General features: G+C 45.2%; 1 non-coding gene and 1 pseudogene across 1 annotated transcript, besides 1 other annotated feature; one reads left to right on the top strand and one right to left on the bottom strand.

Annotated features, from left to right (window-relative positions):
- Positions 1-6883: 6883 nt before the first annotated feature.
- Positions 6884-6958: a sequence feature (horizontally transferred from chloroplast DNA).
- tRNA-Met (CAU) lies at positions 6886-6958 on the top strand. Its single transcript has one exon. It is a non-coding gene; the product is annotated as a tRNA-Met (tRNA).
- Positions 6959-8070: 1112 nt separating this feature from the next.
- On the bottom strand, positions 8071-8153 carry rps3 (ribosomal protein S3; annotated as a pseudogene).
- Between the last annotated feature and the right edge of the window lie 6847 nt (positions 8154-15000).

Here is a 15000-nt window from a genome sequence, read left to right on the forward strand (position 1 = left end):
CGAACATTTCCATCTAAAAAGTTTTTCAAACCCGCATCAAAAGACAGATATTAGTTATAAGAAATCCCCGATTGGATAAGGCAGAGCGAGGGGAAGAGCATGAAACTATTCTATCACAGACAGGAGCCCGCGCATGTAAGCGCTATGGACAGCTACCCTTGCACAAGAGACAGGAAAGAGGCTGACTAGGACCGATGGGAGGGAACTGGCTTGCTACCGTTTGACTGACTTGCTTTCCTCCCTGATTGGCTTTCTTGCCTGGAATGACTTCCCGAAGGAAAGGACTTAGCGCTTGAAACTCCTAGCTCAACTAGCGCTTCGCGCGGGTAGAAGGACTAATTCAGTCTATTGGGCCCTAGAGGAGCTATAGACTCTAGTTAGTCAGTTTCCCCGCGACTCCTTTGTCTTGGAGGAAGGGAAGATAATGACATTGAAACAACAGCGTATTCTTGGGATCGGAAATAGCCATAGGAAGAATTATAGGAAGGATATCTCTTATCAATATTAAAATCGTCTCTTTTTCGCAATCGCCGATCGAAAGAGTGCAACCATGGCAAGCAAGACGCGAATAGAGCTGTCTTTCACAAAAGGAGAGAATACTTCATTGAAGTCCACACCCTCTCTCTGACTATAGACCTTTGCAACCAAGCGTGCGAGAAATTATTGATTCAAAGGCTACGCTCCTGAAGGCCTTTGAAACTATCTCAAATAGGGTTCTAGCAGAGACCGCCGAAACTCGTGTTTTAATGCCCGCCGTACTGCTGCATGTAGTAAGGACTTTGCCGGGTGTAATGGAATACATTGATAGAGGCATATTCATATGTTATCCCAATAGTCACGATATTCAGCGCCTCCGTTAGGAATAGCAGGCAATCTCAGATCAGGATAAGGATTCGCAGGCGAGACAGATATTGAATTAACAGAGGAAGGAAGAAGTAAGGCAAGGGAGCTGTTGAGATGGTACGAATGGGTATGCCATCCGTGGATCCATATGCATTGTATAAGAAGGGACATAGAAGGGGCTGCTAGTAGTAGGATGCATAGAGGGACTTTAGTCTCATATTCATGCCGCTGCTTAACTATGAGTACGAGTTGGAGCTCTTGGGTTCATGACTGGTGCTACTGCTATTGAATCATCTCTTTGAAGGCCAAATGCCACATCAGTAAGAGAAGTGGGCAAAAAAGCTGCTATACTAACCGGTACCAGTGGTGGTGTCATAGAAGTAAGCGCTGTTGTCGGAAGGAGTAAGGACTAAATGCCCAGAGTCAACCGCTGGTGGTTCAGGAAGTGAATCAGATTCATCCTATAATAAGTAATAAGATGGTACGAAAGGGATTGATTGGGATTCATCGACATCTGAGATTCATTTTGAAACCAATGGCGGATCTTCCTCAATAGGAACTGAACGCTGGCATGAGGAAAGCTTTGCTACTTCTCAGTGCATGAGGAATGAAAAGCGGAAAGAGCTTATTCGTGAAAAGAAAATAATGGAGTTCTTTGGACTCTCCCAAGAGCTTATGAGTGCACAAGAGCCGATATGCCAACAGCTGATTCAATAGCTGTGGATTCAATTCCTTCATTCAAACCTGAACCCGAAAGAGCCTATTGGAGAACAGTAACAAGAGTAATTAATGGCGGATTCACTCTCAAATCGTCCTTCTCATCTTTAAAAGCCAAATCATCGTCCGCATCTAATCAATCCCCAATCGTCTGGTATCCCTCTTCTCTTTCTGCAAGAAATCGTCCTCATCGAATTGTCCGCATGCGCTCTCCAAATAGCGTATTCGTGGTATTCTCTTCCCAACAGCTTATTCTATTCCAAATTCCTACTCAACGTAATGCACTCGCTCGCCTTCGGGTGAGGGAAGAGTTCGTCGCTTCCCGAAGAGAGGGTATTCATTAAAGCAGTAATCATCGAAGGCATACCGATACCGAAAGAGTAAAGGTAAAAAGTCTCCGGTTAGAGTCACCAAGAAAGCAACCCTAGCCCTTAGCGCAAGCACTAAGTAAGCAAGCTACCTTAGCGTTTCACGCCGATCCGGAGCGCACATTGTTGAACAAGCTCATTCAAGTGCGTGCGGAGGACACGTCAACAGCCAAATGCTTGCCAAGAAAATCATGAGGCAAGGCCCCCAAAGTAAGGGTTTCACCTTTGATGGAATTTTCTTTTAGCAGCTTGTGGAGGCCTACCTAACTCTATGGCGAAGCAGCGAGGGTTGTCCGGAGGCGTCAAAAGCGGCCTCGGAGCGCAGTGTTAAGGTTGTAGTTGTTGAACGCGCAACCAGAGAGGAGAGCTATAGGAGCAAGACTGTGTTTGGACTGGACGCAGTTTAAGGTGAAGGTTCAATTGATCTTGCCTTGTAGGTAGGCAGCGCCTCGAGAAAGACCATAAACATAAAAAAGAGGAACTCGATTGGAGATTCTCAAGACTATCGAACTGAACTCGAGACCAATAACTCTAAAAGTTAAAGTTTCTCTTGACCTGAAGCTGCCTTTGTATTCGTACTTCTTGACCAAATAGAATATGCTTCTCGCCCCAATCTCCTCTCCTTCACTTCTCTTATTTATCTTTGTATTATCACCTGAGCATCAATCTAGCTAGACTAGGGCAACCGTTGAGTAGACCACAGAACAATAGAAGAGTAAGCAAAGCAACCTTTTCTAATCGAAATTGGAACTTCTAAAATTTCTTTTCACTTCCTCCCCGTTCAAAGAGTCTGAAATAGGACTTCACTTCTAAGGGGCGATCGGCCTCATCACGTAGCTTTCTTTCCATCTTACTGTGACTTCGATCGATATACTACTCTATTTGAAGCGGATGCTTCCTTCCTCGGCTGATGAGAAATGACTAGCTCCGAGGCGCTTTGAAATGACAATAATAGGGAACGAGCTTTGCGGCCTCAAAACGATCGTCGTCGTCTCGCTGGTCAACGGAGACTTGCGCTAAAAGATAGGAGGTCGCATATGAACAACTTAGCACTTTTGAGTCTGGTCTTGTCACTCACTTTATACTCATTAGCCCTCTTTATTTATATCTAAAGGCGGTGTCTGACAGCTGCTTACTTAGCGAAGCCTGAATGAACGCCCACATCTTTCTCTCTGGCTCTGTAGCTGGAACTGCGGATCAAACAAAGGGAACAGTATCACGAACGACCATTGCCTAGCTGACACCCTTCTTGCTCTGCTTCCACTACGCCACACCAACCTGACACCTTCCTGTGCACCTTCTTTCTCGGCAAACCTCCTCACTACGCTCGCCTCAGTCCTCTGTTACCGGTGCCCTTACCTCTTGCTATTGACCGGTGGTCCGCCTTTTGCACTCCCGAACTAGCTCTTTCTTAGTCTCTCTCACTACGCGAGTCTCTCCCGCTTTCTTTGTCCCCAGGGGTCCGGGATCAAGCCCATTAAATTTTTTGAACTATATATAGTATAGTGGTGGACAAAAATAAATGATGAGGAGTACTTTGAATCAGTACTAGCGTCTTACAAATCGTATGAAAAAGCAAAAGTGTTCGTACTTTCACATACGTCCTCAACCTATTCCGAAACAACCAATGCATATTTTGCTCCCATCCCCCTATCTCTTAAAGCTTGCTTACTCCCCTTTCCCCTCACTGCCGCTCGCCTAAACGGAATCCGCGCACCGCCCACCCGTCTCCCTAAACTCAAACCAGAACAACAGTACTAGATCACAATTATTATTCCCTAAAACCCAGATGTACCTTGCAGTCTTTTCTCTCATACGATTCCTTAGCTACCAGTAGATAGAATTCCTTTTCGAGGGGTTTCGTTCTTTACAAGTACTGGAAATGGGGATTCTTTCTTTGCCACTGGGAAAGGATGAAACATCTGGACGGGGTTTGGATTCGAGCACAGGTGGGTTCGATTGGACCCTTCACTGGAGAAAGGAATGGTTTTCTCGCCGCCTTCTCACTCGGGGAAAAAAGAGATTGCATTCCTTCCCGCTTATGATGCTGGCCGATGGCAACCTACTTTTCGAGAGGATGCTAAAAAGGTAGCAACATGCATTCCGTTCCTCGTCCCAGGACAGGAGAGCAATGGATATTTTGGTTTTGCAGGGGGGTTAGGACAGAGAAATGGAATAGAGGAGGTACTAGCCAGCTACAGGAGAAGCACCTAGCTCCAAGTGATCCTATTCGTAGCTCTTCTGCTCTTTCTCTTCTTCCATACCCTCAAGTGGGTGGAATACCGGGCTAAGGGCACCTATTCCTTCATTTCCATGCATTCCAGCCTCCGCGGACCACGGGAAAAGCTCATCTGCATATCTATCTTCCGAGGCTGGTGATCTCAATGAATCGGACCAAAATCCATGCTTTGTGGCTGCATCTCCCCCACCTATCTAGGCGTTATCCCCATGGCGAAGCATCGAGTGTTAATATGATATGTATAGTAAATAAAGGAATCCGCCTCACTGGACCCAATGACGAGCTAACGAGCTGACGAAAACAAATCTATTTCTATTCCTTGGGCGGGGTGACTGGCTATCGAAGCTCATCAGCAGCCACCTACTTTTCAGATAAAGGGGAGGAGACAAAGCACTCTTGTCTATCTATTCCGGAACTACCTGCTAACTCGAACCATCAATCTCGAACTTTCACGGATGCAATCAAGAAGCTGTTAACTATGATATTCTGTCGGTATCTATCTAACAATCAAGGGCTGACCTTCCTGCTTTCTCGATCCAATCTCGCACTTGGTCTGATCGCACCGTAGATCAAGTTGTAACCGAAGTAGACCAAGAAAGGAGTGGAATGATGATGACCGGGCACTCTCTTGGATCTCATGGTTTGGAGCAAGCTCAGCTTTCCTTTCACTTGGCACGAGACACCGTACGCTACACAGAAGAACACAAGATTGATGAATGAATTTCACATCTTTCCATTTCCACATTAGACTGATTCAATGGAGAAAGCTATTCCCTTCGGAGCGCATTTCCAGCTGTGAAGATAGACGACTCACATATATTATAGTATTTCAGAAAGGAATGTGATTCATCTCTACAAGCAATTTTTTCGTTCATACTCTTTCCCCATACGATAATGCTCTGTCTCTATGGATTGAGATGAGAATCACTTCCCTCTCCATAGTCGGATTCTCTATGCCCATACCTCTGACGAACCGAACCAAACAGTCTGATCATCCTTGTCCGTCCCCCTCTTCTGTCAATTGTTGAAAGAGCATAGCCCAGGAATGAACCATATCGATCCGACGGTTTCAAGGAAAGAGGGAAGGTGAACCAGACCATAGGGATCTCCTGATGAAGTCAATCAGAGAGGACGGTTAGGTTCTTTGTTGAATCTCCTCATCTGCTTAGCTTATAGAATCACACTGTTATAGCTATAGATAGGCTCAAATCACGGTTTATCACGATAGAAATTCCAATCAATGGTTGGATGATCAATACCATGGAACTATTCCACTGCTGAATGACGGAAAGCTCTGACTCCCTACTTTCCTGAAACCAAAGCTTTATTCAAGCCAAGCTGACTAAAGCTAAGAGAATCACTTTACCTCACAGCCTGAATGCATGCTTCCCGCTCCGAACCTGGATGACTTCATTTCCTGTGCCCTATTCACTCTCTTCCTTCTCATTCATTGATCTAAGACAACTCTTGCTTGAAAGGACAGTTGAATTAAGATTAATAAGGTGTTCTATGAGTCCTCAGAAAACAGAACTCCTAGTAGGCCACGAACTCCCTTTCAAGCTTTAACCGACCCGAATCAAATCCAGATGCCTCACCAGATAGTTCTCCTTTCATCTGTCCGATCAGGCAGCCAATTCTATGCCACTAAAGCTTCATGCCATTGAAGACTGGTCCCGAAAGCGATTAGAAAGCGAACTAGGATCTGCAAGATTCGACTTTGATCCGCCTATGAACCTTGGTTCACGCTCTACGTATCTTATTCTTTCAAGCTTTCTCGAGTCACCCTAACGTAACGGCTAAGAGAACTTGGCTAACTTCGATCAATTCCACGACTTTCCATCCTTCTTGTGTTGTGGGATGTGAGTCATCAGTTCTTTCCTCCGCCTGATAGTTTATTCTCGAGGATCACTGAACTTGGCTTACTTCTTACTGAATGCCGTACTTAGCACTCGGGGCGAGCTCTTAGCGATTAGTCAGTCCGGGTCCAGCTAGTCTTGCACTTTCAGACCCAAACAAAGGGCACAGATTCCCTATAAAGATAAATTTCCTATAAAGACAGATTTCCTCTCTTCCCGAATGCTTTCCTTAGCTAATACTGATTGATTCACCGCATCTTCTCCATTAGGAGATCTAACCAAGCACTCGAAATGCGACATTGACTAAAGAAGGTAGACAAAAAGGCAAACTAGAGAAAAAGCCAAGCTGACTGAATTGAATCTTTCAGTGGAATTGGGGCTTACCTTATATCATATCCTCTCTCTTTCAAGCACAGTTGAATGAAAAAAGCGTACCTTCGAAGGCATGATTGCTGCGATCAAGAGCTGCTTAACATCATTGAGAACAGGAGCTCAGAAGATTTGGTGGAGGATAAAAAGTGAACCAACACTGGGATCCGATCATAGCCGCAGTGAAGTGTTGGGATGCAAAGACGATGGTTTTTAGATTCGGCAAACATGAGATGTGTCCCACACTTGAAGAAGTACATCGAATTTTGGAGATATCCCGTAAATTCCTTTTTGTACCTAGAGAAGGACGACCGAGAAAAAAAGGCTTCGCGTTCTCCAAGTGGTTGATCTTAGCGTGCTAGCCGCTGCTTCATTTCGTATAGTGATAACGCTTTCTCTTTCTTAGCGCTCCGCCCTCCTGTATAGTAAGGGGAATTCAGGTTGCGCGGCTTTCTCTTATATGGGTCTATTTTCTCTGACTTGACTCAGCTTGACCTACTTGACTCAGCGGTTAGAGTATCGCTTTCATACGGCGAGAGTCATTGGTTCAAATCCAATAGTAGGTAAAACCGGCCGAAACCCCTGCTTTTGCCAGCATGACAGCAAGCACGGACTGGCAGCAAGGAGTCAACTGAATGACCAAAGCATCGGTTGCTTCTACTTGTGGCCTTCTTCGACCGCCTTGCTTAGCGCAAGCACTAAGCAAGTAACCCCCCCTTTTTTCTTCTTCTCTTCATGTATGTGGGCTGCCTGCCCGTCCCGAATAGACGAACAGGAACAAGCTGAAAGAAAGGCGCGAGAGAGAGTGGATGCTCAACTCACCTCCCCTCTTCCACAATTAGGTGAAGACCAGGGGGGCCAGAAACCCCAACGGGAAACCTTTCACCGCGCCACACGATTCTTTCGCGAAGCGCTCTCTCAGACGTTTCCACTCCTGCCCCCGAAAGCAAAGAGGTTTCAAGATACCAGGCGACCAAGTGAAAGTGAACAGCCCCGAGCAAATCTTCTAGAGAGCGTACCCTTTCTCTCTTCTAATAAAAACAAAAAATCTAAATATAATATAAAAAAAAATTTTTTTTTTAGAATAGACTCTGAGATAGAGGAGACTTTAAGTTAAGGAGATTTTGTCGGGATAAGAACTCACAAAAGTCGAGTAGTCGCAGAAGTAAGGTCTCAGACTCGCACAAGTGAAAAGTATCTCGAGGTTTCGCCGCTTTGAAACAAAAAGTTTAAAAATATCGAAAAAATTCAGCGTGGTTTTTCTGCGGAAGGTTCCGCCAGAAATTTTATAGTGTGGGATTTAATGGTTTGGTCTTTGGAAGGAAGTTCCCTGATTGGTTTGAGAACCTGATTGAAATTGAAGAAGACCAGAATTTTTGAATACACGTAGATCTGCGGATCCAGTGTTTGAAGTTATTCTAGTATGTTTCGATTTAGGGATTCCACAGTTCAGACAGAGACGTTGTTGAGTATGTGGCTTTACTCCAAGGCGACTCAAATCTCGATTGAGCAGTCATTTTTCATAGTCACGGGTCCACCGTTTCACATTTGCAACTGTAGAGGGCGGTTTGTGACCTTCCAATTTTCCAGTGAGGGGACCGAAAGGTCGTGAGAGATAGCAAAAAGATGCACCCATCTCTAGGCTAATTCAGTGTCTTGTGGATGCAGGTAGTTAGACATGCTCCTGCGAAAGTATCTACTCGTTACGGAATCTTAGGTGTCAAAGTGTGGATTTCATATAGTAAGAAAAAGTCCATATGATTAATTTTTTTTTAAATCTATGGTTTTTCATTTTTTTATTAAAAATGAAAAAAGCGAAAGATCACCGCATGTCGATGAGCATGTAATTAATGTTCCAAAATCAGAAATGATTAAACGCATTTCGGATATTGTTAAAAAAGCTAACGAGGATGACTAAACAGTCATTTAATTTAGTAAGGAGGGTGGGGATTATAGTGTTTTAGCGGAAACGCGACCGGATGTAGTCATGTTAGTTTTGCTTTTCTTGTGCATGACGAACCGGGTGAACAAAGTCACGATTAGAATAAATGGTAGTTCGCTGGGATTGTATTCATTTACCAGAGGTGCTGGTTCGACTCCAGCTCGTGACAAGGCCTTTTTGGTCATATACCTTGGTCTTGCTTGTTATTGTTATATTCAGTTCCTTTTTTCTTCCCCCGCTAGGGTTCACTTATTTCTCCTTACCTGGAAGCCTGGAAGCGGCTAGGCTAAGAAGAGGAAGCAAAGGCCGAAGAAAGACCTTCCACACGACTGCTCTTCTTTCCTGTTTGCTGTAACTGTAAACAGCCGATTTGCTTATTCAACAACTCTCTAATCAGTTTGGGCACTAGGCAGTAATAACTGGTAAGGTTAGTACGGACCCTTTTCAAAGGTCACTAGAGTGGCTCCCGTCTTTCCTCACTCGAGGTCTAGCTTTCCCTTGGATTACTTTGCATCCTTCCTGCTTGAAGGAAAGTGCCGCACTATTTTTAGCCACTCGGAGATAGCCTTTTCGATCTTATTGGCTTAAGCAGACCATTCGTGAGCAGATAAGATCAAAGAAAGCAACCTACAGTCCCATGCATACTAATAGGACAAGGAAGTTACATATAATACTAATAGAAAAGGAAGCTGGTATTCAATTAGCTAGGGAGGGAGACAGGGTTCCAAACCTTTGGTGGCACCCCACCCGCATATACACATCTAAGAAAGAGACTCAAAATTGCCAACTTCTCACACTCTCCAATCATTCCACTTCTCACACTACGGCGACTCATACTTTCTCAGGGCTCAAAAGAACCCTATTTTGGAGTGCCATCATAGGATAGGAGAACGGAAAGCTTGAGCTTTCGAAGTCATCTTTCCAAAGGCGAGTCAAAGCCATCGTGCGGCTTTTCAAGCCCGATCTTCCGAACCTGCTGCGTGAAAGCCCGATAGGGCATTCTCCTTTAGAGACCCTAATGACATTGACCAAGGGATCTTGATTTGATCCAATTGGTTTTTGAATTTCTACCGATTGATTTGAGAAAGCCGGCATCAGTCTGACGTGAGAGAAGTCAGCACAAGGGAAGTCCCTCGAAGCCGAAGTAGGGTTGAGTCTCAGGAAGCGTTTAGGCCGGGTTCGAAGCATTCTTCAAAGACAGGTACAGTAGCAACTTCAATCTCAGGGGAATAAAATGGATAATCAAACTGCTAAGGTGAGTTTACTCTCCCTTTAGAAGATGGAAGTTTACTTACAAAGAAAAAGGGAAGCGTTGGTATAATATTTTTTTTTAGTCTCAGTTCTTTCTTTAGTCAGGGAATTTGCTTGTTGCTCAAGGGAAGGATCTATGTAATAAGAGTTTAATAAGGATTCTTCTAAGCGCTGGAGTCCGAAGGGTCCGAAGGAGTGGTATCAAGCCTGCTCGTAGCTCACCCGTAACCCGTAAAGTAGGCAATATGTAATATTGTAGTAGGAGCCTCTTACTCCATCCGAAGAGGAGAATCTCTATTAAGCTTTCTTTTTCTTCGAAGCCCAAGTGAAAAGAAAGCTCGCTCAGTCGAACCGAACTTCGAATCCAATAAATCCAATGTATCATAGAAGGATAACCTGTGAGTTAGGGATGATGTAATTAAGAAGGATAACCTGTGAGCTAGGGTAATATTCCATATTACAACGGTTCAGCAAAGACAGGTTAGAATGGTAATATAGATAGGTAGTTTGCTCACGAGCTGCAATCAATAGAAAGGGATCCACCCTAAATAGAAAGAAGAGGATCGGATCCACCTGAAGTAGTCAAGTCCCAATCAATGGAAGAAGTGGACTCTCTCCGACCAGCGAGCCATGAAACAGAATCGATTGAATACGTGGGAGTTCAGAAGTGGAAATCAATTAGTGGCATGAGAAGAAGTAGGGACGGGACTGAGGGAAGTCATTCCAGGCAAGAGAGCCAATCAGGGAAATCCTCCCGGTAGAAGCGAATAGACAGAAGTAGGAAAGAAATTAGGAAAATCTCTTAAGAAAGATCAGAAGGCGAGATAGCAGTGTTCATTCAGGCAGGGGTTTCTACGAAAGACCCGATTGCTGACTCTTCTAGTGTTGTGTTCACCACGGGGATTGAACAGAAGGGGAAGAGGAGATGAAGATTGGGGTTCACCAGGCAAGAACGAGAGGTCCGTAGTGTGACAGGCTAGGTACGCCGCTCACCTGTATCAGTTATGGGGGCAGAAACTGAAAGATTATAAAAGGGATTAGACGCAGAAGAAGAATCTTATGCTGGGCACGGTCCTATTGATGTTGATTCAATTGAAAAGCGGGCTACCCAATATAGTTATAAAACAAACTCCTCTCCAGGAAGACGAAGGTGGGTTCAGGAGTGAAAGGTAAGCGAAGCGTACATGAAATATCGTCAAAATGGCATAACTATCTCTTTCTCTTTACTAGGAGCTCCCAGTCAGAAAGCTAGGATCACAGTCTCTGTCCACTCTAAGGAAGCCCCGTCTCAGGCGAAGGTTGCTCCGTATTCTCTTCTTTCATAGAGCCTCTCTCCGTGGARGAATGAATTAAGGTAACTAAGCGCAAGGAATGAATGAGCTCATCTCGTTAAGAATGAGGAGCGAATGATCAAATCAAGTTCCAATCTCAGTCTAAGTTACCCAAGATCCAGTAAATATAGGAGGAATTTCTAAGATAGGTACGTTGTCAGCGAGGGTAATATGGAATATTATATTACTTTAAATAGGCGATCAATTCCATGTGAAATGAAAGGGGCAAGCCCCGGCTCAGTCGTCGAAGGGATAATGTAATTATGTTCTTTTTTTCCCCTGTTCTAGGCGCAATTCGTGGGCAAAGGCAAAGGCGTAGAGCTCAACAAAGACAGTCTCGGCTCAAAAGAAAGTAAGAGCCAAAAAAGAATATTGAATATGAGTAGGAAGAAGTGGTGAAAGGCATCATCCGCAGGCAAGGCAGAGGCGAGCACGAGGAGATGTAGATCGGAATAAGTAATCCACCATCGTAATCGTACCGTACAGTTTCGGAAAGGAATAGGCTTTCTACTAGCTATATTGATAGAAGAGGTAGTGAATCTTACCTGTAGTTAGGCGAGAAAGCAATATACACGACCAACTCTCATCTGGAGCAACCTTCTCTCCCGCTTGATAGCAGTCTGTCGGTCTCAGTCCGGTAGACCGTATTGTTGTTCTTCGGTGCAAGTTCCTCGTCTCTTTGGTTAGTCCCGCGAAGTAGAGAAGTAGGGAGCGGGTCAGATGGGTAAAGCATGGGCAGCTCAGCTCGCTTTGTTCATCTTTTAGGGGTTTCCCCTTCACTCTCAGTCAAAGTGGTTTCGGTCGGTGAGCCTATGTCCTTTATTAAGGGAAGTTTACTTGTCCAATCTAAGCTAAGGCCCGTGAGCCTAATCAGTCAAGTCAACCATACCTAAGGATCGGTGAAAATGGAGATGGAAAGAACCTCAACAGGGTTAACTTCGAGTTAAGATTTAGCCATGGATTCTGCAGAATACGATCCTGTTGACTCAGATGCTCGGACAGAGGAGACAATGGGCAAGGCGGAGGCTTCAAGTAGTCTATGCACGGAACTGTTCTAGTGGTTCAAGCAGGGTCCGAAGAAGAATCTGAGAAAAGTGAGTCAAGTTCAACATAGTACGTAAGTCGCCCACCTATATCCGTTCCAATGCTTTATCTTTATGGTAGTCAAGGAGCAGCCAAGGGAAGGTACTCGAGGTAGAAATCTGAAGACGAAGAAAGGGGTAGGGAAGCCAAGTCACCTGAAAAGAGAAGAGCAGGAAGTCATGATGCTGTTTCTTTCAATCTCTACAGAATTAACAAGGAAATAAGAAAGGAAATACCTGTCGGGACGCGACCCGGTCTTGCCTCTGAAAAAGTGAGCTACATGCTCTACTCCGACTTTCACCAGTCTGTATGCCCACTTTCGACCAATGGGGAATAGACCAGCAGGAGGAGGAGGATCTGTGCTGAAAAGAGGACGACCAATGTTGATCCTCTCCCAAGCTGCAGAAAAAAAAAGTATCTCAGAGACATGTTCATCACTGCGGAATCAAAAGAGCCCCAATGAAGTAAGAAATTACCATCAGGAAGGGCAGCCTCCGACGATCTGCCGCCCACCGCTTACCGACAAGAGAGAGAGAAAGAGCTCTTAGTCGCTCGTCGCTTACCGGCAACATGAGCTCCAGAACCACAAGGATTATCCTCAAGCCAGTTCATAAGATTCGGGGGGAGATAATTAATCCAAGAGCTTGTTGACTGTGCTGATTTAAGCCTTTTTTTTTATTCTTTTTTCAGGGGCCAAGTGCTGGACGTCTATAGCCTGGCTCCAGAGTGTCCTGAGCGTCATCAGGTTAACTGAAAACCCACAGGGTCAATCAAGCTGGATGCGGTTAACTTTTGCACCATCACTTGTGCCTGTGACATACAGGGGCCTGTTGTGCTCTATAGTCCCCAGTAGTTGATCTATTTCGCAGAAAGTGAATACATGAGAAAGACTAGAGACCCAGCTGGTAAATGATGGCCGGGTTTACTTGCTTGGAGAAGGTTTCAATTGACTACATGAGGAAATTGAATGCCCAAAACCCTCACACGCCTTACACCTTGTAGGAGTCCACTCAAATTCAGCGTGAATGGTAATCCAATTCCCATCCGCACACTCATCGGATTCTTTTATTGGATGCAGTAAACGAAACTTATCAACATGCTAGGCGACCGCACTAGCTATATAACTCAGACCGGTAGAAGTTAAAAACTCTAGGGGAACATGAAAGAGTATAACCCGTTTTCCACTCTTCTTTCTTTTGATTTTACTTCTTTCCGCATCGGGGCGAAAACGGATAATTTGATAGAATCCCGTCAATCTTTCGAAAGGGAAGTGCATGGGAGTGGGATGGAACTGGCGATGCACCGAATCTTTCAGAAGAGAGGACGTAGAAGGGCAGATCTGGGGAATCCGTATGGAATCCAGTGAAGGAGGTAAAGAGAAGAGGGCTAGTGATCATCCTATCTCTGAAGTAGTCGGCTTTTTTTCAACGAATTTCTTCATTCTTTCAGCCCTTCTATTGTATTGAATCTACTCTGATCTGGATTCCATTCTCGTCTTTGCAAGCGGAAGGACAGATCTCGAATTCTGAACTTGATGAACTGCTTTCGCCCCCTTACCTGTGTATCCCGGCTACCCTGCATCAGGACTACCAGCACCGCCAGCTGCAGAAGGAATTTGAGTAGCAGTAGCGGATCGAGATGCAGTCCCTCTTCAAGAGCTCTTACGCTAAAGGGTGTTTTCTAAGTAGCCAAGGAAGGGAGTAAGAAGGGGTCAACCAACCATGAATAGGGTTTTCTCGTCGTACTGACACCTCGCTGGTACCGAGGACAAAGGCGTGCTGAAAGAAACAAATGGCTTTCCGGAACCCTCTTCTAGCCATGGAGAGTGCCCTGTAAGCCAGTAATTGGAATACTTTTTCTAGGACCAGTTAGAGATTTTCTTTCTAGTTAGATCAGTTCTGGAAGTGAGCAAGCAAGCTAGACACGAAAACTAAGGATAGACGCACTGGGATAGCAAGCAAGTTTGTTGAAAGAGGGCAAGATCACTCCTAAAAGCAGCCGCGATCTTATATACGATACCACTAAATGAAACTTCCTTCCTGCTTAAGGCACTAGTTCGGATGGAAACCCTGATCCGGCGGGTGGCCTAGCTCGCTTCCTAGATCCTCTATTTTATCATACAGCCCGGACTTTCCACATGAGCTAGGGGGGCATGGCTAAAATCCTTGCTCCGGTGGATGGAGTTGATCTTAGGCTTTCGCGTATGGCCCTATCAATAAAGATAGATCTTTCCTCGCCCGAAGACCTGCCCTACTAAATGGGGGGAGATTGAATGAGCTATCCTTATGTAGATAGATCGATTGAAGGACCCCTGCTTGTGATCGAGTCTGTCGATAGAGTCATGCCTTGCATAAGTACTCTATTGGAGAAAGGGCAAATCCGTCCCCCCTATTCCCTTACTCTTTAAAGTAAGCAAGTAAACTACCTTGGGGACAATTTTTCTCTTAACTGCGCAGGCAAAACACGTGCATCTAAACACTCGCGCCTACAGGATGGTGCTGCCCCAGTAAGAAGTTCGTGAGGTGCCGCTGCATCTTATTCCCTCTCCCCCCCAAAAAAAATTTTAATAAAAAGGGAGAGAGATGCCCCGTCCCTTCTTTATGCACATTCATATACATAGCCAGACACAAAGGTGTACAATCAGGTCAAAATCTGCGGTTCTTTAAGTGCATTCACTGTAGGTTCTCTTACTTGCTCTAGTGGCTGGCAAACGCCAACCGAGAGGGGAGAGGCTCAGGAATCGACTGGTTCCGAGCGGACTCGTGGAGCTGCTGCTTGGATTATCGTAGAATAAGAGGAGCCATCTTAGGAAATGACTTAACTTAAAAGACAGATGTCGCCGCTGCGAGGCGAGGGAGTCACTTGTCTGGTCTTGCGGCGCACTCACTCCCGTTACGAGAATTAAATCACGCCCCAGCTCGGCTCGAGACCAAGACTCCTTACAACTCGCACCAATAGCAGCACTGAGCGGCCGGAGATTGATTGAAAGGGCAGCCCCTTC

The sequence above is a fragment of a genome, mitochondrion (genome assembly GCF_042453785.1).
Source record: "Malus x domestica mitochondrion, complete genome".
Lineage (NCBI taxonomy): Eukaryota > Viridiplantae > Streptophyta > Magnoliopsida > Rosales > Rosaceae > Malus > Malus domestica.